The sequence below is a fragment of the Schistocerca serialis genome, chromosome 2, assembly GCF_023864345.2.
Source record: "Schistocerca serialis cubense isolate TAMUIC-IGC-003099 chromosome 2, iqSchSeri2.2, whole genome shotgun sequence".
NCBI lineage: Eukaryota > Metazoa > Arthropoda > Insecta > Orthoptera > Acrididae > Schistocerca > Schistocerca serialis.
In genome coordinates, this window is record NC_064639.1 from 459,042,883 (window position 1) to 459,067,215 (window position 24,333).

The window sequence follows — 24,333 nt, forward strand, 5'->3', positions numbered from 1 at the left end:
AGTAAAGTCATGTCTGTGGAAGTCAATATTCGTTTGTCATTTATCAACTCATTGTTTATTTCTGAGTCATACCAAGGACATTTTAAGGTTACAGTGAGCTGTTTACTCGAAAATAATTAAATCTTAGATTACTTTTTTGCAATTTGTAGTGATGTGGCCACTCAAATTGTAGAAGAGGTTGTAAGGTTTCTAGCTTATTTATAGTATTCAATGAAAGTGGTGATATTCGATGTGTCATACTCTAAACTTGTCCACTGGTTATTTTTCCAGCAGAAGTCTTTAGTAGTCGATATGTTACGCCACAGAGATTCTGAGTACAAGCAAGGTGATCTTCAGCTGTCAGTAGTAGCAAGTGAGGGAGTCTGGTGTTGATTACGCTGCTGAGCAGCATGGAAATAACTAACAGAACACAACGATGCAACAGCAGAGTGTGCTACTTTTTGGAAATATGATTTTGCGAAGTTTGATTAGGAAATTGTAAAGATATTCAGGTAATGTTGTCGCTGCACTCCGTGCTGGCGCGTAATGTATCAAGAGTTTATGACAGGCAAATTTTCGGTGATTTTCTCTTTATTGGTTCGGGTTTGTTATTCTTATTGTCAAGAGATGTTACAGAAGTTATCTGCTCACTTAGCTTGGACTCAGAGTCATAGTTTCACCCTCTTTTATCGCTACAGTAATATATAATATGGCAATCATATTTTTTTATAACTAGAGACTTTTGAAAAGATGGTTGTAATTGGTAAGGAATCAGAGGGTCACGGTATAGTTTTGAATGCTAGTCTGTTGTCATTTACTACGTTGCGTTTCTACCACCATCCTCTGGCAAAAGTTTTATTTTCTAATTGTGTGTAGCCGCGTTGCATTTAGCAGAACACAGTTGCTCAAAATGTTTGAGATTTTATCTAGGATGTTTGCGTACATTAATTTACAGAGAATTCAATAGAAGTATTTTGAACACTTGTTCTTTCAAAATTACATTCGTAATTATTTGTAGAATTTTGTGTCGGAACTGTAAGTTACGTACTTTGACGTCACGTACTGCAGCACTGTTCATTGCACAGCACAATACGTATTTGACAGGACAGCTTATTTAATATACAGTTACTCGTATTGTAATTCTTCACTTAAAACTTCCGGGGTGATAGGCCGTGGTCGAAGTATAAAACTCTCTCCTGACGCATCGTCTCCGACTGCGGGAGACATCCTCGGAGGTAAAGCGGCGAACTGCGAAGAGAACTCGAGGAAGCGCTGATTATATAGGCAGTACAGAGGGAGCCACTGTCGATCACGTGGCGTCGGCTATGAGATTGTCTCTGGTGATGCCAACATTCTCGATTGAAAGTAATCGATCGTCACGCTTGCGGTGCAACGCTGACATCCAAATTTTATCCAGTTTAACACCTTCGTCTTTCCTGTTAAAATTATTACGATGTTTATCAATCTCGATAGCCTCTCTATACAAGCGTGCATAATAATGCGAGGTTTTTGATATGACGCTCTTCTCGCTGAATTTTATTTCATGATCACCTTCCTGGTAAACATGTTCCGCTACGGCCGATTTATCCGTGTGACCCAGGCGGCAATTCCTCTTATGTTCAACAAGACGGGTGTTCACACTTCTCTTTGTGGTACCGATGTAAACCTGTCCACAATTACAAGGAATTTTATATACCCCGGTGTAGCCAGAGGGTGTCGTGCATCTTTTGCCGACCTTAAAAATTCTTTTTTTTCCTGGTGGGTCTGAAAATAGTTTCCACCCCATACTTGCCTAAAACTTTCCGAATGCGGTCTGTGACCTTACTAATGGACGGAAGGAAAACTTTGCCCTTGGACGACTGTTGTTCGTCGTTACTCCTGATTCTCTGCCTAGACCGAAGTGCTCGATCTATATGCTTGCTAGAATAGCCATTCTTCACGAAAGTTGACCGTAGATGTTCAATCTCATCTTTTAAATAAACAGGTTCACAAAGTTTGTACGCCCTGTCTACCAAAGTTTTCATCACACCTCTTTTTTGTCTAGGGTGGTGGTTTGATTCTTTGTGTAGATAACGATCAGTATGTGTGGGCTTTCTATGCACCTTATGGCCCAACGTTCCGTCACGTCGTTTAATCACAGACACATCCAGGTAGTTCAATTGCCCATTCCTTTCCGTTTCCATAGTGAATTGGATTTTCTGATTAATGCTGTTTACATGTGTCAGGAAGGCATCCGACTCCTCTGCTCCGTGTGTCCATACTACAAACATGTCATCGACATAGCGATACCATCTGGCTGGTCTCTTACTGGCAGTCTCCATAAACAAGTTAGCCACAGCAGGACTGAGAGGACTGCCCATAGCCACTACCTCAATCTGTTCATAAAAGTTATTATTGTATTGAAAGTGGGTTGTGGTGAGGCAGTGTCGGAATAATGCCACAATATCGGTAAGAAAAATATCCGCCATGCAAAAGATAGCTTCGTTTCACGGAATCATGGTAAAAAACGACTCAACGTCAAAACTGACGGGGATATCATCCGGGCCCACGCTCGCTTCCTTTAACTTGTCAATGAAATGAGCTGAATTCTTAACATGACTGTCCGTCCTACCAACACTGTAGCATTGAGGCAAGGTGTCTAGCTAACTCGCGTGTTGGTCCGCCTATAGCGCTGACAATTGGCCCCAACGGAATCCCAGGTTTATGAACTTTGAGTAAGCCATAAAGTCTAGGTGGGTACGCTTCTGTTTTACAAAGCAGCTTCTTATCGTCGGCGCCAAATGGAGACGCTTTCACCGGTCGATTTGCCATTCTTAAAATCTTCATAGTCGGATCTTTCTGGAGTTCTTTGTAATTGGAGGGAACCAAAATATCATTGATTTTTCCATGATAGTCCTCACTGTTCAGTATCACGGTGGCATTACCCTTATCTGCACTAAGAACAATAATGTTTTTATCTCCATTTATATCCCTCAGCGCCTTCCTTTGAGCCTGCGACAAATTACTTTTAGGTGGCTTATTTGTATGTAAAATCATAGCCTTTTCCATCCTAATTACGTCAGCGGACTGCTGTGGCAGCTGACGGATACCAGACTCAATATTTGCTACAATATCCTCTGTGGGTACGTTTTGGGGAGTCGCAGCAAAATTGCCTCCTTTCGCTAGTCCAGAAATTTCAACTTTTGACAAATCTTTATCAGACAGGTTAATAACAGTTCGAGAATTGTCCTCAACTGAACATCCAGAAAAGTTGTTCTGTAAGTTATTGAACTTCTTCTTTTGCCTATTTGCTGTTATTTCTGCACTAACTTCCATTGTTTTGAATGTTAGACCGTTAATCTTATTCCAGTCACCACACCGCATAGTATTACTAAGAATCAAGTGGAGATGAAAAAGTTTACTGCTGCTTACCGCCAGTGCTCGCAGCGTCTGATGAATCCTCTCACGTAGCATTGCAGACTCCATACGGTTGTAAATACCATGTGCCTGGGCCGAGCGAAACATCCTCTTCACCTTCAGAAATTTCGGGACTGTCGAAGTGTCCCTGCAGCATAACAGGAAGGTGAGGGTACACAGTTGTGCTTTCTTCCTGCGCATTCCTTCAAATCGTCGAACCGATGCTGACATATCCTCCCTGTAAAGGCGTTTGATCATACAATGCAAGATTTCACAGCCGGTATTGTCTTCACCAAAAACTCCCGGGCTGATAGGCCGTGGTCGAAGTATAAAACTCTCTCCTGACGTTTCGTCTCCGACTGCGGGAGACATCCTCGGAGGTAAAGCGGCGAACTGCGAAGAGAACTCGAGGAAGCGCTGATTATATAGGCAGTACAGAGGGGGCCACTGTCGATCACGTGGCGACGGCTATGAGATTGTCTCTGGTGACAACAGTCGTCCAAGGGCAAAGTTTTCCTTCCGTCCATCAGTAAGGTCACAGACCGCATTGGGAAAGTTTTGGGCAAGTATGGGGTGGAAACTATTTTCAGACCCACCAGGGAAAAAAAGAATTTTTAAGGTCGGCAAAAGACGCACGACATCCTCTGGCTACACCGGGGGTATATAAAAATCCTTGTAGTTGTGGATAGGTTTACATCGGTACCACAAAGAGAAGTGTGATCACCCGTCTTCTTGAACATAAGAGGAATTGCCGCCTGCGTCACATGGATAAATCTGCCGTAGCGGAACGTGTTTACCAGGAAGGTGATCATGAAATAAAATTCAGCGAGAAGAGCGTCATATCAAAAACCTCGCATTATTATGCACGTTTGTATAGAGAGGCTGTCGAGATTGATAAACATCGTAATAATTTTAACAGGAAAGACGAAGGTGTTAAACTGGATAAAATTTGGATGTCAGCGTTGCACCGCAAACGTGACGATCGATTACTTTCAATCGAGAATGCTGGCATCACCAGAGACAATCTCATAGCCGACGCCACGTGATCGACAGTGGCCCCCTCTGTACTGCCTATATAATCAGCGCTTCCTCGAGTTCTCTTCGCAGTTCGCCGCTTTACCTCCGAGGATGTCTCCCGCAGTCGGAGACGAAACGTCAGGAGAGAGTTTTATACTTCGACCACGGCCTATCAGCCCGGGAGTTTTTGGTGAAGACAATACCGGCTGTGAAATCTTGCATTGTATGATCAAACGCCTTTACAGGGAGGATATGTCAGCATCGGTTCGACGATTTGAAGGAATGCGCAGGAAGAAAGCACAACTGTGTACCCTCACCTTCCTGTTACGCTGCAGGGACACTTCGACAGTCCCGAAATTTCTGAAGGTGAAGAGGATGTTTCGCTCGGCCCAGGCACATGGTATTTACAACCGTATGGAGTCTGCAATGCTACGTGAGAGGATTCATCAGACACTGCGAGCACTGGCGGTAACCAGCAGTAAACTTTTTCATCTCCACTTGATTCTTAGTAATACTATGCGGTGTGGTGACTGGAATAAGATTAATGGTCTAACATTCAAAACATTGGAAGTTAGTGCAGAAATAACAGCAAATAGGCAGAAGAAGAAGTTCAATAACTTACAGAACAACTTTTCTGGAGGTTCAGTTGAGGACAATTCTCGAACTGTTATTAACCTGTCTGATAAAGATTTGTCAAAAGTTGAAATTTCTGGACTAGCGAGAGGAGGCAATTTTGCTGCGACGCCCCAAAACGTACCCACAGAGGATATTGTAGCAAATATTGAGGCCGGTATCCGTCAGCTGCCACAGTAGTCCGCTGACGTAATTAGGATGGAAAAGGCTATGATTTTACGTACAAGTAAGCCACCTAAAAGTAATTTGTCGCAGGCTCAAAGGAAGGCGCTGAGGGATATAAATGGAGATAAAACATTATTGTTCTTAATGCAGATAAGGGTAATACCACCGTGATACTGAACAGTGAGGACTATCATGGAAAAGTCAATGATATTTTGGTTCCCCCCAATTACAAAGAACTCCAGAAAGATCCGACTATGAAGAGTTTAAGAATGACAAATCGACTGGTGAAAGCGTCTCCATTTGGCGCCGACGATAAGAAGCTGATTTGTAAAACAGAAGCGTACCCACCTAGACTTTATGGCTTACTCAAAGTTCATAAACCTGGGATTCCGTTGAGGCCAATTGTCAGCGCTATAGGCGGACCAACACACGAGTTAGCTAGACACCTTGCCTCAATGCTACAGCCTTATGTTGGTATGACGGACAGTCATATTAAGAATTCAGCTCATTTCATTGACAAGTTAAAGGAAACGAGCGTGGGCCCGGATGATATCCTCGTCAGTTTTGACGTTGTGTCGTTATTTACCGTGATTCCGGTAAACGAAGCTATCTTTTGCATAGCGGATATTTTTCCTACCGATATTGTGGCATTATTCCGACACTGCCTCACCACAACCTACTTTCAATACAATAATAACTTTTATGAACAGATTGAGGTAGTGGCTATGGGCAGTCCTCTCAGTCCTGCTGTGGCTAACTTGTTTATGGAGACTGCCAGTAAGAGACCAGCAAGATTGTATCGCTATGTCGATGACATATTCGTAGTATGGGCACACGGAGCAGAGGAGTTGGATGCCTTCCTGACACATTCAAACAGCATTAATCAGAAAATCCAATTCACTATGGAGACGGAAAGGAATGGGCAATTGAACTTCCTGGATGTGCCTGTGATTAAACGACGGGACGGAAAGTTGGGCCATAAGGTGCATAGAAAGCCCACACATACTGATCGTTATCTACACAAAGAATCAAACCACCACCCTAAACAAAAAAGAGGTGAGATGAAAACTTTGGTAGAGAGGGCGTACAAACTTTGTGAACCTGTTTATTTAAAAGATGAGATTGAACATCTACGGTCAACTTTCGTGAAGAATGGCTATTCTAGCAAGGATATAGATCGAGCACTTCGGTCTAGGCAGAGAATCAGGAGTAACGACGAACAACAGTCGTCCAAGGGCAAAGTTTTCCTTCCGTCCATTAATAAGGTCACAGACCGCATTGGGAAAGTTTTAGGCAAGTATGGGGTGGAAACTATTTTCAGACCCACCAGAAAAAAAAGAATTTTTAAGGTCGGCAAAAGATGCACGACACCCTCTGGCTACACCGGGGGTATATAAAATTCCTTGTAGTTGTGGACTGGTTTACATCGGTACCACAAAGAGAAGTGTGAACACCCGTCTTGTTGAACATAAGAGGAATTGCCGCGTGGGTCACACGGATAAATCTGCCGTAGCGGAACATGTTTACCAGGAAGGTGATCATGAAATAAAATTCAGCGAGAAGAGCGTCATATCAAAAACCTCGCATTATTATGCATGTTTTGTATAGAGAGGCTGTCGAGATTGATAAACATCGTAATAATTTTAACAGGAAAGACGAAGGCGTTAAACTGGTTAAAATTTGGATGTCAGCGTTGCATCGCAAACGTGACGATCGATTACTTTCAATCGAGAATGTTGGCATCATCAGAGACAATCTCATAGCCGACGCCACGTGATCAACAGTGGCTCCCTCTGTACTGCCTATATAATCAGCGCTTCCTCGCGTTCTCTTCGCAGTTCGCCGCTTTACCTCCGAGGATGTCTCCCGCAGTCGGAGACGAAACGTCAGGAGAGAGTTTTATACTTCGACCACGGCCTATCAGCCCGGAAGTTTTAAGTGAAGGCAATACTGGCTGTGAAACCTTACATTGTATGATCGTTTTGTAATTGTTTTTGTTAAAAGTTAATTGAAAAACCGTTGCACAGTTTCAGCCGGATTCGGCGACTCTTTTTATCAGCTAGCTTTTAAGTAATCACATCGCCTGCATTGCTCAAGTTATTATTCAACACAGACATACACGGAATTTTCGGAATAGGAAACCAGTTTAGTTACCAACATGCAACATACAAGAACGATATAAAAACATAACAGTTACAAAGTGCATATCAAGAAATGTATCTTTTTTGAGTTTCGCAAGGGTAGTAACGCAACAGTTGCTACTAAAAACGTTTGCGATGTTTATCCATCCATGGACCTTGCCGTTGGTAGGGAGGCTTGCGTGCCTCAGCGATACAGATGGCCGTACCGTAGGTTCAACCACAACGCAGAGGTATCTGTTGAGAGGCCAGACAAATGTGTGGTTCCTGAGGAGGGGCAGCAGCCTTTTCAGTAGTTGCACAGTCTGGATGATTGACTAATCTGGCCTTGTAACACTAACCAAAACAACCTTGCTGTGCTGGTACTGCGAAAGGCTGAAAGCAAGGGGAAACTACAGCCGTAATTTTTCCCTAGGGCATGCAGCTTTACTGTGCGGTTAAGTGATGATGTCGTCCACTTGGGTAAAATATTGTGGAGGTAAAATAGTCCCCCATTCGGATCTCCGGGCGGGGACTAATCAGAGGACGTTGTTATCAGGAGAAAGAATACTGGCGTTCTACTGATCGGAGCCTGGAATGTCATATCCCTTAATCGGGCAGGTAGGTTAGAAAATTAAAAAAGGGAAATGGATAAGTCAAAGTTAGATATAGTGGAAATGTGAAGTTCGGTGGCAGTATGAACAAGACTTCTCGTCAGGTGACTACAGGGTTATAAATACAAAATCGAATAGGGGTAATGCAGGAGTAGGCTTAATAATGAATAGGAAAATAAGAATGCGGGTAAGCTACTACAAACAGCATAGTGAACGCATTATTGTGGCCAAGAGAGAAGCCCACCCCTACTACAGTAGTACAAGTTTATATGCCAACTAGCTCCGCGAAGAGATTGATGAAATGTATGATGACATAAACGAAATTATTCAGATAGTGAAGGGAGACGAAAATTATGTAGTCCTAGGTGACTGGAACTCGATAGCAGGAAAAGGACGACAAGGAAACATAGTAGGTGAATATGGAATGGGAGTAAGGAATGAAAGAGTAAGTCGCCTGGTAGAATTTTGCACAGGGCATAACTTTATCATAGCTAACACTTGGTTCAAGAATCATAAACGAAGGTTGTATACATGGAAGAGGCCTGGAGATTCTGTAAGGTTTCAGATAAATTATATAATGGTAAGACAGAGATTAAGGAAAAAGGTTTTAAATTGTAAGGCATTTCCAGGGGCAGATGTGGACTCTGACCACAATCTATTGGTTATGAACTTTAGATTAAAACTGGAGAAACTGCAAAAAGATGGGAATTTAAGGAGATGGGACCTAGATAAAGTGACAGAACCAGGAGTTGTAGAGAGTTTCAAGGAGAGCATTAGAGAATGATTGACAGGAGTGGGGGAAAGAAATACAGTAGAAGAAGAATGGGTAGCTTTGAGGGATGAAATTGTGAAGGCAGCAGAGGATTAAGTAGGTAAAAAGACGAGGGCTAGTAGAAATCCTTGGGTAACAGAAGAAGTATTGAATTTAATTGATGAAAGGAGAAAATATAAAAGTGCAGGAAATGAAGCAGGCAAAACGAAATACAAACGTCTCAAAAATGAAAGGGGCAGGAAGTGCAAAATGGCTAAGCAGGGATGGCTAGAGGACAAATGTGAGGATGTAGAGGCATATCTCACTGGGGCTAGGATAGATACTGCCTACAGAAGAATTAAAGAGACCGTTGGAGAAAAGAGAACCACTTGCATGAATATCAAGAGCTCAGTTGGAAACCCAGTCTAAGCAAAGAAGGGAAAGCGGAAAAGTGGAAGGAGTATATAGAGGGTGTATGCAGGGGCGATGTACTTGAGGACAATATTATGGAAATGGAGGAGGATGTAGATGAAGATGAAATGGGAGATATGATACTGCGTGAAGAATTTGACAGAGCACTGAAAGACCAATGTCTGAACAAGGCTCCGGGAATAGACAGCATTCCATTAGAACTACTGACGGTCTTGGGAGAGTCATTTCTGACAAAACTCTACCATCTGGTGAGTAAGATGTATGAGACAGGCGAAATACCATCAGACTTCAAGAAGAATATAATAATTTCATTCCCAAAGAAAGCAGGTGATGACAGAGGTGAAAATTACCGAACTGTCAGTTTAATAAGGCACGGCTGCGAAATCCTAATGCAAATTCTTTACAGACGAATGGAACAACTGGTAGAAGCCGATCTCGGGGAAGATCAATTTGGATTCCGTAGAAATATTGCAACACATGAGGCAATACTGACCCTGCGACTTATCTTAGAAGAAAGATCAAGGAAAGGGAAGCCTACTTTTCTAGCATTTGTAGATTTAGAGAAAGTTTTGACAATGTTGACTGTAATACAGGGAGCGAAAGGCTACTTATAATTTGTACAGAAACACAATGGCAGTTATAAGAGTCGAGGGGCATGACAGGGAAGTAGTGATTGGGAAGGTAGTGAGACAGCGTTATAGCCTATCCCCGATGTTATTCAATATGTATATTGAGCAAGCAGAAAAGGAAACAAAAAAAATTTAGGGGTAGGAATTAAAATCCATGGAGTAGAAATAAAAACTTTGAGGTTCGCCGATGACATTGTAATTCTGTCAGAGACAGCAAAGGACCTGGCAGGGCAGTTGAATGGAATGGACAGTGTCTTGAAAGGAGGATATAAGATGAACATCAACAAAAGCAAAACGGGGATAATCTCGAGGATAATGGAATGTAGTCGAATTAAATGGGGAGATTCTGAGGGTATTAGATTAGGAAATGATACACTTAAAGTAGTAAATGAGTTTTGCTATTTGGGGAGCAAAATAACTAATGATGGTCGAAGTAGAGTGGATACAAAATATAGACTGGAAATGGCAAGGAAAGCGTTTTTGAAGAAGAGAAATTTGTTAATATCGAGTATAGATTTAAGTGTCAGGAAGTCGTTTCTGAAAGTATTTGTATGGAGTGTAGCCATGTATGGAAGTGAAACATGGACGATAAGTAGTTTGGACAAGAAGAGAATGGAAGCTTTCGAAATGTGGTGGTACAGAAGAATGCTGAAGATTAGATGGGTGGATCACATAACTAATGAGGAGGTATTGAATAGAATTGGGGAGAAGAGAAGTTCGTGGCACAACTTGTCTAGAAGAAGGGATCGGTTGATAGGACATGTTCTGAGGCATCAAGGAATCACCAATTTAGTATTGGAGGGCAACGCGGAGGGTAAAAATCGCAGAGGGAGACGAAGAGATAAATACACGAAGCAGATTCAAAGGATGTAGGTTGCGGTAGGTGGTGTGAGATGAAGAAACTTGTACAGGATAGAGTAGCATGGAGAGCTGCATCAAACCAGTCTCTGGACTGAAGACCACAACAACAACAATCTAAGTGCGTTAGACGTTGGTAAATGCCAAATGCGGTTCTCTACGTTAAAATCCAAAAATTTTTATCTTTCCGACTCCTACCGATCAGGATGCCGACAGTTGTAGAGAATGATATTTTAAGGGCGGAAATGGAAGCAAATCCGTGTCAGACAATCGAGGAACTGTGAAACACTCTCGAAGTACCTTACTCGACCATCCAAGAACGTTTACCGCAGATTGGGTCAAATGGTTCAAATGGCTCTAAGCACTATGGTACTTAACATCTGAGGTCATCAGTCCCCTAGACTTAGAACTACTTAGATCTAAGGACATCACACACATCCATGACCGAGGCAGGATTCGAATCTGCGACCGTAGCAGCAGCGTGGTTCCGTACTGAAGCGCCTAAAACCGCTCGGCCACTGCGGCCGGCCGCAGATTGGTAAAGACAAGCAGAACCAACCGATCCATCACATGCACCTTGTTAATTCAGCATTTCGACACAACACAGATGCATTTTTTTATCACTTGATCACTGGAGATGGAAAGTGGGACGTCTATGATAATCCAAAACGCAAAAGGTAGTGGTTATCTCCGAATGAATTGCCACGAAGTACAGCTAAGCTAAGTTTACACCACAAAAAGACGGTTTTTTGTGGTGTATTTGGTGGAGAATTCGCGGGATCGTTCATTTTGAAGTGATGAAATTGTGAAACGTTGACCTGTACTGTGAACAACTGGAGTGAGTAAATAAATCTTCAATTGAAAAGTACCGAGAGACTGTCAACAGAAAAGACATTGTGCAACTCGATGATGCAACACCGCACTACGAAAGATGAACCCTGGAAAAAATTAATGAACTGGGGTGGGATGTATTACCTGACCCACGATACTCGCCCGATACTGCACCATCGGATTTCCATTTATTCCGACAGCTACAACAATTTATAAGTGGCAAAACGTTGTACTGTGGATAATGTGCAAAGTGCCATCTCTGGGTATTTTTCTCAAAACCAATTGAGTTTTATTGATCCGGGATTGAAAATTTTCACAGTACATAGTAAATCGTTGTTGATAACGAGGGTGATTATAATGTTGATTAAAAATGAAAACTTGTTAAAAATTTATCTGTTTGAATTTAACGTAAAAATACGACATTACCTTCCAGCCTCCCTAATATAAAACTTTCTACAGATTTGTCGACGCAAATAAAACGTATGAGACTGCGGAAAACTAGCTTATTTACTTCTCCTTGAAACTCCTTTCGGCATGTAGGCATATCAAAATTTTTCTTATGAGACGTGTGCGCATTTTTTTCGTGTTACGTTTCACCAAGTGCCCTATAGACTGAAGGCGAGTACTCGCCATGGGTCACGGGGTACTAAGGAGTCCTGCGCGTGGAACCCTTTGCAAACGCAGCTTCTGGCATCCCGCCAATTCTCTGCTGACTTTACTGCCGATAGGTGTTCATGTTGACTCTCTCCTGGCGCTTCTTGCTCCTCCGCCTCGAAGCGAGAGCGGTAGTCTAAGTGGAAAGAACTTTCGCGCCGGAGTGGTTTCGGACACGATCTCTTCTTCGGCTGCTCGTACTAACGCTGCTCCTGCTTTTAGCGACGGGAGTGGGCGCTGTTAGCAGGCCTGATAACGACTCCCTTGTGGGTCAGCGGACCCCATCGGAAGGCGGCAGCCAGGCGTGAGGCTTTTGGTACCATCCAGGGCTCACAGATATCTTTTTGTTTTAGACTGGCCTGCTAACTATTCAATAAGTAGTCACGTGCAGTCGTCTAGAGAAGTTCCTTTTTATCTACTGCCTTTCTCCGGTGCTCGAGAGACGAAATAATTTATTTTTTAGTCATCAACCTTTAAACCGGTCTGATATCCAGAACTCTATTCTAATTGTAAGCTACGCTATTCATCAACGCATACAGGTACGTAAGCACATGAGATGGTACAGTATTTCATATTCTAGCAACGCATTCGCCACGACCAGGTTCAGAACCTCTTCTAGGCACCTGGGTTTAGGTGCTCCGCTATTTACTTAAACTGCCCCCGACATTAAAATTGAAAACCGTGAAGGCGACATGCGAAGGATGTCACATCGGCACAACGGGTAATACACATATCAAAAAAAGTTTTGCATCACCCCGATTCCCAGAACTCTTGAAGATAGACGTTGACTGTGGATATTGTATCACACAGTCCCTTTGACTCTTCAGAGATGTCACTAAACCCGCCCAAAGATGTAAACAACCACGCATGAGCAGCGGACGGGGTCCGACAGCCGATCATTTCCAGTCATTCCACCAGGAAGGAGGTACACGGACCGTTTTGTCTGTAGTTAAACCATGCCTAGACGGTCAATACCGCGTTTAGATTGCGTCTGCGTTGTTACTTTGTGCCAGGAAGGGCTCTCAACAAGGGAAGTGTCCGGGCGTCTCGGACTGAACCAAAGCGACGTTGTTCCGACATGGAAATTATACAGAGAGACAGGAACCTTCGGATTATGGCTCGGACGAATACTGACAGCAATGCCACCATGTTGAATAATGCTTTTGGTGCAGCCACAGGACGTCGTGTTACGACTCAAACTGTGCGCAATATACTGCACGATGCGCAACTTCACTCCCGACGTCCATGGCGAGGTCCATCTTTGCAACCACGACACCATGGAGCGTGGTACACAGGGGCCCAGAAACATGCCGAATGGGCGTCTCAGAATTGGCATCACGTTCTCTTCACCGGTGAGTGTCACTTATGCCTTCAACCAGACAATCGTTGAAGACGTGTTTGGAGGCATCTCGGTAAGGTGGAATGCCTTAGACACACTGTCCAGCGAGTGCAGCAAAGTGGAGATTCCCTGCTGTTTTGGGATGGCATTATGTGGGACCGACGTACGCCGCTGGTGGTTGTGGAAGGCGCCGTAACGGCTGTACGATACGTGAATGCCATCCTCCAACCGATAGTGCAACCGTATCGGCAGCATACAGGCGAGGCATTCGTCCTCAGGGACGACAATTCGCACCGCCATCGTTCACATCTTGTGAATGATTTCCTTCAGAATAACGTTATCGCTCGACTAGAGTGGCCAGCATGTCCTCCAGACACGAACCCTATCGAACATGCCTGGGATAGACTGAAAAGAGCTGATTATGGACGACGTGACCCACCAACCATTCTGTGGGATCTACGCCGAATCGCCGTTGAGGAGTGGGACAATCTGGACCAACAGTGCCTTGATGAACTTGTGGATAGTATGACACGACGAATACAGGCATGCATCAATGCAAGAGGACGTGCTACTGGGTATTAGAAGTACCGGTGTGCACAACAATCTGGACCATCACCTCTGAAGATCTCGCTGGGAGGTACAACATGCAATGTGTGGTTTTCATGAGCAATAAAAATGGCGGAAATGATGTTTATGTTGAGCTCTATTCCAATTTTCTGTACAGGTTGCGGAACTCTCGGAACCGAGGTGATGCAAAACTTTTTTTGATGTGTGTACATTTGCAAATTATTAGCATGTCATCATAGCTGCACAAAGTAGGAAGGCTTGAGGCCATCTACAGTCTGTGTATAAGGAGAGTTTGGAGTGTCTAAGAAGGAGAAACGTCTAAAAGCGGTGGGATCGTGGGCTATCGACACTGCAGTTTATTTTTCCGCGATACTGCTGCCAGCATTGATTGGGACCCCACGAGTCATGCGGCTTTGGCGTCGATGGCTGCAGGAGAGACATACTCGGGTAACGCAGGATCTCAGGGGCACCGCGCGACTGGCGCCCCCGAGAACAGACATAGTATTCACTCAGCCGTGTACAACCACTCACGTCGGCAAGTGGGCTTGTTTGCAGCAAGTACCTACACGGACAGGGCAAAAATGTCTGGAACACGACAGAGTGTGAATTTATTTTACTTATTTATCTGAATCTCATTCTCCTGAATGTTTTAATGCAGCATGCCACGAATTGCTCACCTGCTTCTTCACACTAGCACCCTACTCTCTCAACTATTTGTTGATGTATCCTAATCTCTGTGGTCTACTTCAGTTTTTACTCTCTACAGCTCTCTATAGTGCCATAGAGGCTATTCTTCGATGTCGTAACAGGTCCTATAATCCTGTCCTTCTTCTTGTCATTCCGTATATTCCTTTATTCGCCGATTCTGCGGGGAAATATCCTCCCTTTTTACCTTATCAGTCCACATTTTCAACAACCTTTTGTAGCACCACATCTCAAATACACTCCTGAAATGGAAAAAAGAACACATTGACACCGGTGTGTCAGACCCAACACACTTGCTCCGGACACTGCGAGAGGGCTGTACAAGCAATGATCACACGCACGGCACAGCGGACACACCACGAACCGCGGTGTTGGCCGTCGAATGGCGCTAGCTGCGCAGCATTTGTGCACCGCCGCCGTCAGTGTCAGCCAGTTTGCCGTGGCATACGGAGCTCCATCGCAGTCTTTAACACTGGTAGCATGCCGCGACAGCGTCGACGTGAACCGTATGTGCAGTTGACGGACTTTGAGCGAGGGCGTATAGTGGGCATGCGGGAGGCCGGGTGGACGTACCGCCGAATTGCTCAACACATGGGGCGTGAGGTCTCCACAGTACATCGATGTTGTCGCCAGTGGTCGGCGGAAGGTGCAAGTGCCCGTCGACCTGGGACCGGACCGCAGCGACGCACGGATGCACGCCAAGACCGTAGGATCCTACGCAGTGCCGTAGGGGACCGCACCGCCACGTCCCAGCAAATTAGGGACACTGTTGCTCCTGGGGTATCGGCGAGGACCATTCGCAACCGTCTCCATGAAGCTGGGCTACGGTCCCACACACCGTTAGGCCGTCTTCCGCTCACGCCCCAACATCGTGCAGCCCGCCTCCAGTGGTGTCGCGACAGGCGTGAATGGAGGGACGAATGGAGACGTGTCGTCTTCAGCGATGAGAGTCGCTTCTGCCTTGGTGCCAATGATGGTCGTATGCGTGTTTGGCGCCGTGCAGGTGAGCGCCACAATCAGGACTGCATACGACCGAGGCACACAGGGCCAACACCCGGCATCATGGTGTGGGGAGCGATCTCCTACACTGGCCGTACACCACTGGTGATCGTCGAGGGGACACTGAATAGTGCACGGTACATCCAAACCGTCATCGAACCCATCGTTCTACCATTGCTAGACCGGCAAGGGAACTTGCTGTTCCAACAGGACCATGCACGTCCGCATGTATCCCGTGCCACCCAACGTGCTCTAGAAGGTGTAAGTCAACTACCCTGGCCAGCAAGATCTCCGGATCTGTCCCCCATTGAGCATGTTTGGGACTGGATGAAGCGTCGTCTCACGCGGTCTGCACGTCCAGCACGAACGCTGGTCCAACTGAGGCGCCAGGTGGAAATGGCATGGCAAGCCGTTCCACGGGACTACATCCAGCATCTCTACGATCGTCTCCATGGGAGAATAGCAGCCTGCATTGCTGCGAAAGGTGGATATACACTGTACTAGTGCCGACATTGTGCATGCTCTGTTGCCTGTGTCTATGTGCCTGTGGTTCTGTCAGTGTGATCATGTGATGTATCTGACCCCAGGAATGTGTCAATAAAGTTTCCCCTTCCTGGGACAATGAATTCACGGTGTTCTTATTTCAATTTCCAGGAGTGTACTTCGAGTCTCTTCTGTTCTTGTTTTCCCACAGTCCATTACTCACTACCATACAATATTGTGCTCCAAACGTACATACTCAGAAATATCTTCCTCAGTTTAAGGCCTACGTTCTCTTTGTCAAGAATGGCCTCCTTACTTGTGCCACTCTGCGTTATATCTCCTACTTGTTTCTTCCATCTTAGGTTATTTTACATCCAAGTTAGCTGAATTCCTTAACTTCGTCTACTTCGTGATCGCCAATTTTGATCTAATGTTTCTCGTCATTCTCATTTCTCCTGCTTCTTATTACGTTTGTCTTTTTCCGGGCCGGCCGGAGTGGCCCAGCGGTTCTAGGCACTTCAGTCTGGAACCGCGCGACCGCTGCGGTTGCAGGTTCGAATCCTGCCTCGGGCATGGAGGTGTGTGATGTTCTTAGGTTAGTTAGGTTTAAGTAGTTCTAAGTTCTAGGGGACTGATGACCTCAGATGATAAGTCCCATAGTGCTCAGAGCCATTTGAACCATTTTTTTCCGGTTTACTCTCAGTTCATATTCGGTACTCAGAACATTCCATTCAACAGATGCTGAGATCCTTCTTTACTTTCACTGAGGACAGCAATGTTATCAGCGAATCTTAACACTGACATCCTTTTACTGTATACATCACTGGTTCTTTGATGGATAGACTGAACAGTGGGGGCGAAAGACTGCACACGCTTCTTACACTCTTTTAATCCGAGCACTTCGTTCTTGATCTTCCAGAATGATTATTCCCTCATGGTTCCTGTCCTTTTTATGTAATACCCATCGCTTCTTATGGCTTACTCCTATTTTTCTCAGAATTTGGAATATCTGGCATCAATTTACGTCGTCGAACGCTTTTTCTAGGTCGACAAATTGTATGAATCCTTGATTTTTCTTCAGTCTTGCTTCCATTATCAAGCGCAACGTCAGAACTGCATGTCTGATCCTTTATCTTTCCTAAAGCTAAACTGATCCGTCATCTGACAGATTTTCAGGTTTCTTCTGTATATTATTCAGCTTGGTTGCATTAAATAATATGTTTCAGTCTATAGTTGAAATTTTTTATTTTGCGTGCTGTCTACATGTTTCTATACACAGTACCATCGCCTAGCACGCAATCGTTACGGTCGCTTTCCAGGTAGGTGGGTAATATACTCCTTTGATGACCTGAGGATTTTACTGTGTACCGAAACCGGTAGCCGGTAGGCAAAATTATAAAATGTGGCTATAGACTAAAACGTATATTATATCTGGAGTGAATTGGTCGCTGTTCCAACCGACAGTATGCCGAGAATGTGGTGGGCACATGAGCTGCTACGCCGATTGTGCGATCGTTCTCACACGTATCTCGCCATGCTATCTTCCTAACTGTGTGGATGGCATTTTTCCGAAAGTCCGATGCTACATGGCCAGTTTCATAGTTCTAGATACGAGTACACGCCTCTACAGTGATGATGCACGCTGAAATCACCGCGCCACAAGAGCGTAGCAAGCCGCTAAATGAGCCAAAATAAGTGCTGCAACCCTCCACCTTATTATCACTGGGTGCACCATTTTGTTTTACATCCTCCAGCAGCGTGATATTGTACTGTTGTGCGGGAATATCAGTGTGCTCCACGACTCCAGACACGTAACAGGAAACAAAACAAAACATTAATTACAGACAAGTATAAAACCACACGGCACATCATCATTGCACCATAGGTGAGAGAGAACATATGGTATGGGTAGGTTCACATATTCACATTTGCCTACCGAGTCTTGAAATTGTTAGTTGGACCTCGTCCTGCTTATAATAGAAATATGTATGACTGACGAAATATAGTCCAGATGCAATTCTGTCGAAGAGAAATTACCTGATATAGAATCGTTTCAGTTATTTGTAGGACAAAGAATCTTGAACAAATTTCGTTGAGACTGTTCGTTGCCGGATTTTCATAAATAACAATTGCGGACTTCATTTTTTTGTTCGACGCTGCAGTTGCTGTTGTTGTTGTCGTTGTTATTGCTGTTTCCGGCCGTTGTGGCCGAGCGGTTGTAGGCGCGTCAGTCCGGAACCGCGCTGCTGCTACGGTCGCAGGTTCGAATCCTGCCTCGGGCATGGATGTGTGTGCTGTCCTTAGGTTAGTTAGATTTAAGTAGTTCTAAGTCTAGGGGACTGATGACCTCAGATGTTAAGGCCCATAGTGCTCAGAGCCATTTGAACCATTTTTTTTGTTATTGCTGTTGTAGCTCATTGTTCTGTGTTTTAATCGAGGTATGATCTCGCCAAGAGGTTACCTGGACCTTATAAGTGTTTAATGACAAAGTGTTAATCTCCTTCTTTAAACAAAGTCACCAATAATGCCAATTAGCTGCGCTCTCAAAATAATATAAACAGGCAAATGTTACTTCTTCAAAAATAAACACCAGATTAAAATAAATTCTATTTGTATTTTTCACTTTTAAGTGATCTCTATATAATTTTCCCACAGTTCTTGATACATTGACAATATATTCCACTTGGGTATAATGGAAATGATTAAACGTAAGCCAAAGATATGTATATAATGACAACTCACAGGGTAAATACATCGATATATAATTACATTTTTTTAAGTCTGAATAAACAGATGCTTCTTGAAAGATTTTTAAAACAGAAGATAGTACATAACATGTCATGAAAAACGTATGTTCCCAGACATGAATTTTAGCCAAGAATTACACATCGAAAAAATGTGCATTACCAAGGCTACGAAATGTAACAGGGATAGATGATGTATTGTTTGATTTACGGCTGTATCGTCAACTACAATACCATATGATTGCCTAGGTAAAGTTCCATTATAAGTTTAAGAAGGTCTTCGCACCGCTAAGGAAGTGTACGAGAGCCAGTGCGAAATTCGCCAGGGGTTCCGGACGCTTTCATCAGAACGGCGAGGTCGCGGCACCCTTTGCGCAATAAACGAGAAGAGAGAAAATTTAATCTCACTGCGCGTGGAGGGGGGTTTTATTTTCGGGAGTTACATGAGAAACAAGGTGCGCCGGACAGGAGAGGCGGTAACAAGTGCGCGCGCAGGATTGGCCGGATTACTGGTGGCTCCTTTAATCTTGGCGCGCCTCCTCGCGCTGCCGGCTGCCGGGCTTAGCACTGCAATCCGCAAACATATTACATTCCAACACCTCGCCGCGATAAGGCGGACACAAAGGCGCCACACTCATTTAGTATAATAAGAGGATGATCGCGGCTTAGGCGCGTAATGATGCCTGCAGGGCGAGGGCTCCAATTTATGGCATTAAGAAGTGGATGGGGGGGGGGGGGGGAGGGGGCGCGCATCGCATCCTCCCGGGAAGCACATTCCGAGCAGGGCGGGCTAATGTTCCGCTTATATGGCGGAGCTAACGCCGTTACCTGACCCCAAACTGATCTCAACCCTTCTGCCGAGAACACCGCCGCGATTCTATTAAGGTCTCCATCGACTGAGGCTGCTCGGTTGCACCGATCTCATTAGGTGTTCGTAATTTTCTCACAAATGCATTTTTACGTACGTATAACCACCACAAATTTAGGAGAGCGTGTGAACTTGAGCAAACCAGAGCATCAGCTCCTTTCACCCTTTTCTTTTCTTCCCATAACCTCTTCATTAATTCACTGTTTGGCTTCCTTTCTTCTGTAAATTTTTAACTGTATTTTCTTTTCTTGAGATTTCTTCAACTTTAAGGGCTTTCAATGGCATTAGCGGCATTGGGCATCGAAAGAATGATAACAGATGAAAATTCGTACCAGACAGAAAAAACATACATCACTTATTTATTTATTTATTTCATGTTCCATAGATCCATATGGGAACATATCCCTGGATATACAACGAGTCAAGGTTTTTACAGATTATTGTTTTGTGCACAGATACATTGATCTTATCATTAGATTAAAAAGAAGTGTGAAGTTTAGCATATACCCCTACATATTAGTTAAGATACAGGACATCTGAAAGACTATACAGTCATACATAAATATTGGGTATTGTTCTTAAGTTATATAGGAGTCATATACAGACGTACATAAATATGGGTATTATATTAAGTTACACTGTACTACAGAGTATGATTAATCAATTGTAGAGGTCACACAGTAAGGTTTAAGCACAAACAAGAGATTCTATGCATTTTTGCTAAGAAATTCATCAATACTGTAACAAGATTCATCTAAAGGAACTGCTTCAGATTTTCTTTAAACTTTGGCATGTTTCCAACCAGTTCCTTAATGTGCGGTGGGAGGGCATTAAAAATCTTGGTGCCACTGTATAAAACCCCATTCTGGACCATGCTTTTTGTTTTTAGCTCATAATGGATATCCAGTTTCCTTCGGGTGTTATAACTGTGGTATGAGTTATTGATTTTGAATAAGTTGCTATTTTTTGAAACAAAGCGCATCAGGGAAAAATATATTGGGCAGGTGTTGTAAGGATTTGTAGAGCTCTAAACCGATCCCTGCACGAGTGCCTAGGATGTACTCCACACATAATTCTTATTGCTCGCTTCTGTGCATGGAACACTTTTTGCTATTGGTTGATTTCCCAAAAATACACTCCTGGAAATGGAAAAAAGAACACATTGACACCGGTGTGTCAGACCCACCATACTTGCTCCGGACACTGCGAGAGGGCTGTACAAGCAATGATCACACGCACGGCACAGCGGACACACCACGAACCGCGGTGTTGGCCGTCGAATGGCGCTAGCTGCGCAGCATTTGTGCACCGCCGCCGTCAGTGTCAGCCAGTTTGCCGTGGCATACGGAGCTCCATCGCAGTCTTTAACACTGGTAGCATGCCGCGACAGCGTGGACGTGAACCGTATGTGCAGTTGACGGACTTTGAGCGAGGGCGTATAGTGGGCATGCGGGAGGCCGGGTGGACGTACCGCCGAATTGATCAACACGTGGGGCGTGAGGTCTCCACAGTACATCGATGTTGTCGCCAGTGGTCGGCGGAAGGTGCACGTGCCCGTCGACCTGGGACCGGACCGCAGCGACGCACGGATGCACGCCAAGACCGTAGGATCCTACGCAGTGCCGTAGGGGACCGCACCGCCACTTCCCAGCAAATTAGGGACACTGTTGCTCCTGTGGTATCGGCGAGGACCATTCGCAACAGTCTCCATGAAGCTGGGCTACGGTCCCGCACACCGTTAGGCCGTCTACCGCTCACGCCCCAACATCGTGCAGCCCGCCTCCAGTGGTGTCGCGACAGGCGTGAATGGAGGGACGAATGGAGACGTGTCGTCTTCAGCGATGAGAGTCGCTTCTGCCTTGGTGCCAATGATGGTCGTATGCGTGTTTGGCGCCGTGCAGGTGAGCGCCACAATCAGGACTGCATACGACCGAGGCACACAGGGCCAACACCCGGCATCATGGTGTGGGGAGCGATCTCCTACACTGGCCGTACACCACTGGTGATCGTCGAGGGGACACTGAATAGTGCACGGTACATCCAAACCGTCATCGAACCCATCGTTCTACCATTCCTAGACCGGCAAGGGAACTTGCTATTCCAACAGGACAATGCACGTCCGCATGTATCCCGTGCCACCCAATGTGCTCTAGAAGGTGTAAGTCAACTACCCTGGCCAGCAAGATCTCCGGATCTGTCCCCCATTGAGCATGTTTGGGACTGGATGAAGCGTCGTCTCACGCGGTCTGCACGTCCAGCACGAACGCTGGTCCAACTGAGGCGCCAGGTGGAAATGGCATGGCAAGCCGTTCCACAGGACTACATCCAGCATCTCTACGATCGTCTCCATGGGAGAATAGCAGCCTGCATTGCTGCGAAAGGTGGATATACACTGTACTAGTGCCGACATTGTGCATGCTCTGTTGCCTGTGTCTATGTGCCTGTGGTTCTGTCAGTGTGATCATGTGATGTATCTGATCCCAGGAATGTGTCAATAAAGTTTCCCCTTCCTGGGACAATGAATTCACGGTGTTCTTATTTCAATTTTCAGGAGTGTATTATACCATAGGACATAAGTTGGTGGAAATAGCCAAAATATGCAGTTTTTATTGTGCTCATTTCCCTTGTGTCTGAAATTATTCTTAAGGCAAACGTTGCTGACCTTAGCCTTTTGCACAGATCTTGAATATGGTGGTGCCACTTCATTTTGCTATCTATATTCAGACCCAAGTATTTGGAGGACTCAACCTTCAAAATCTCGTGCTCACTCATTTTTAGGTTCATTTCATTAGTAACATTTGTGTTAGAAGAGAAATGAATGTATTTTGTCTTTTTTGGTTGACTGTAAGGCCAATGGTTTCAAACCAGTTTGTCAAATCTGCAAAAGCTTTATTTTCAGCCTCATTTGACACATTCCCTGAGAGATTATTAACTGATAAGGAGGTGTCGTCAGCAAACATGAGTATTTTCCCATATTCTGTGCATAGTGCTAAGTCAATATACGAGGGCTGTCCAGAAAGTAAGTTCCGATCGGTCGCGGAATGGAAACCACTGGGAAAATCCGGTAAAGCTTTGCACAGATGTGTTGGGCAGTGTCTCTAGTATGCCCGTCGATCGTGTCGCGTCGCTCTTTTCAGTTTTGAGCGAACAGTGAGCACGTAAAGATGCCTAGGGAATAGCGTCTCCCGGCATGTATGAGGGTCTGGTTAGAGATTTCGCCTGTGTTATGCAGCCCATATAACACAACTGTCGAGCTGTTCCTTCTTCATGCCAATTCTCGGCTGCACATTGCAGTGGCAATGATGAGAAGAGTTTGATCACCCACAATACAGTCCATAATTTGCTCCCCATGAGTCTCATCTCTGCTCACAAGAACCGCTGGCTATGAAGACAAAATTTTTCCACAGACAACGAGCTGCAGACCAGTGCAGATAACTGGCCGAAAGCACAGGCGGCTGCTCTCTATGACGAGGATATTGGAAAGTTAGTACAACACTACGACAACACTCGAAATTGGAGCGGCGACTATGCAGAGAAGTAGGTGGAAGGCGTACCTAACTGTTGCAAATAAAACGTTTCTGGTTTTCACTGTGGTTTCCATTTCGCGACCGATCGAAACTTATTTCTGTAAAACCCTCGTATATATTGTTTAGTTGTCTTGTTTCTGATTTTATTTCTGAACTGTTTTCTGTTCTTAATTTATACTTCTCAAATGTTAAATTCTTCCAGATCATCTTGAGTTTCTTTCATCCAACTGGTCTCTGATTTACTTACATTTTAGATCTTATTTTGTTAGGGAATCTGTTTACATTTATGCTAAAAAGGGCGATCAAAAAGTTTCCAACTGAGGGCGTTGTTGCAGCCTATATGAAACGCAGCCTGCGACTTCCTCAAGTTCTTACATCCAAACGGTCAGGTGGTCTGCAATATTGTTTTCGTCTTTCTCTGGGACACGTCTCTAGTACTTCCTTTGTCAATACTCCGTAATTTCTTTGTGCCATATGTCGTGCCCATTTCCAGTTGAGATCCTTTCCACTTTGCACAATATCCTGACCTCCTGTTATCGCTCTTTTGCCTCTGAACAGTTAGTGCAATCATGTTCAGAAGAAAAACATAACACCTTCAATAACTAGAGACAGGACGTTCTTATTATCAGAATATGTACATTAGTATGTGGTGCATACGTAATTCGCATTTGAACAATGTCCCCCCGCGGCTTAAAGGTCAACATCGATATCGCGGCGCAACACCACCTAGAGGTAAATGTGGCTGCGGCTCACTTTGTTGCTAATAAACCGAAAGTAATGGATGAGTGTGACTTGAGCAGATGTGCAGGTTGCCTCGCAGACGTGTGAACGAACTGTACCATCAGATCATTGAATGTGAAAGATGGCGAGTTATTGGCGCTAGGGAATGTTATGCATCCATCCAGGAAATTGCTGCTCGTGTGGGACGAAGTGTTTCGGCAGTGCAACAGGTGTATGATGAATGGTTCACGGAAGGCCGTAGAACACGACGAGATGGGTGAGATCGTATCACCTAGACAATCCCC